This window comes from Pinus tabuliformis, chromosome 6 (genome assembly GCF_031772625.1).
Source record: "Pinus tabuliformis cultivar Carrire ecotype Pingquan chromosome 6, CPIR1, whole genome shotgun sequence".
NCBI classification, from domain to species: domain Eukaryota; kingdom Viridiplantae; phylum Streptophyta; class Pinopsida; order Pinales; family Pinaceae; genus Pinus; species Pinus tabuliformis.
Genome location: NC_142292.1, coordinates 826,304,014 through 826,305,613, shown reverse-complemented (window position 1 = coordinate 826,305,613; position 1,600 = coordinate 826,304,014). Strand labels below are relative to the sequence as shown.

General features: G+C 34.3%; 1 non-coding gene across 1 annotated transcript; it reads left to right on the top strand.

Annotated features, from left to right (window-relative positions):
- The first annotated feature begins 715 nt into the window (after positions 1-715).
- On the top strand, positions 716-789 carry TRNAE-UUC (transfer RNA glutamic acid (anticodon UUC)). The gene has a single exon. It is a non-coding gene; the product is annotated as a tRNA-Glu (tRNA).
- The last annotated feature ends 811 nt before the right edge of the window (positions 790-1,600 follow it).

The window sequence follows — 1,600 nt, the reverse complement described above, 5'->3', positions numbered from 1 at the left end:
TGAATCATTAAAAAAAAATGAACACCAAAATATTTTAACAACCACGTCATTATCTAAATAAAATTAATAAAATAATAATATAAAAACTTAAAATTAACAATTATATGAAAACCTAGCCTTATAAAAGAGATTGTAAATACAAATTATATCATATATTCACATTGATTAATGTTTATAATGTCACTCCAAAAAAACATATAACTATACCAACATCACAATAATTAATCAGTTAATTGAAGGAAAAAATCAGAAAAGAGGTTGGATTCTAAACTAAATCATAATTCGTTCATTCCATCTTCCATATGTATTTAAAACAAACAGTGGTTCATATTCGCTCATGCATATGGATCAGCACCAGCTCTATATGGTTCAATTGTACAGATTATAAAAAACAGAGGCACATTTGAGATGAGTTGTGGATTGATAAACGGAGGCACATTTGAGATGAGTTGTGGACGGATAAACAGAAGCGCATTTAAGTTCAGTTGTGAACGGATAAATTCAGAACAAAATCAAAGAAGAAGACACATCTGGTTGGAAACACTATCAGAGCCAAGTTTCGATCTTGGGACCTGTGGGTTATGGGCCCACCACGCTTCCGCTGCGCCACTCTGATCACAGATATACACCTGGCCCTCCGGGCGTTTGAAGTCGACGTGGAACGATGATGAGAGAATATCCATTGACATTGGTAGCTGCAACCAATTTAGCCATCTCCGTTGTCGTCTAGTCCGGTTAGGATACCTGGTTTTCACCCAGGCGACCCGGGTTCAAATCCCGGCAACGGAATGATATTCCATTATTTAAGAATGGGATATTCTATTTACAGAATCATCACTTTTCTGTGAAGAAATAATTGCAAATTTGTATTCGTCACTCTTACCTGAAGAAAGCAGAGCAGTTTGTAATCATCACTCTTCCGTAAAGAAAACATAGTAAATCTGAAAAAATAACCATATGGTATACTCAATTTTACCTTTCCTTTTCCCCTAATAATATTACATATACCTTTTCCCCTAATAATATTACATATACCGTTGAGGTAAAAAATAGGTACCAAAACAAAAATGTGTTATCAACACCAATTTTATGAAAACCAATAGTATTCAAAATGACGAGGGAAAAAAGGTAAATAGTTTAGGGAAAAAGGAAAACTACCTCATAAATAGTTTAGGGAAAAAGGAAAACTACCTCACATAATAATGTAATTAATTATGTATTTATGTTTCCATATAGCTTGACCATACACATGGATTGAATTTTGGCTTGGTTGACATTGCTGCCTCATTCTAGAAAAAAGGTTAGTGGCACATAATGCATATGGTAAATATTAGGACCTATAGAATGTTGGTGGGACCCTCGTAGCTTTGAATTAAGCTCTAGAAATGGTGTGAACGAATGTAGTAAACAAGATTGAGGACTAGATGAAGATCACTATGACCTTCATCACTTGATAGAATAATAGAAACTTGGTTCCTTTGAGCTAAGTTTCATCTTCTTCGCCATACAACCTACTGATGAAGGCCATTGAAGAAAGAAACATGAGAGAGACCATGACAATGCAAGAAGTTGTTATATGTTGAACAATAAAGTCCATTCT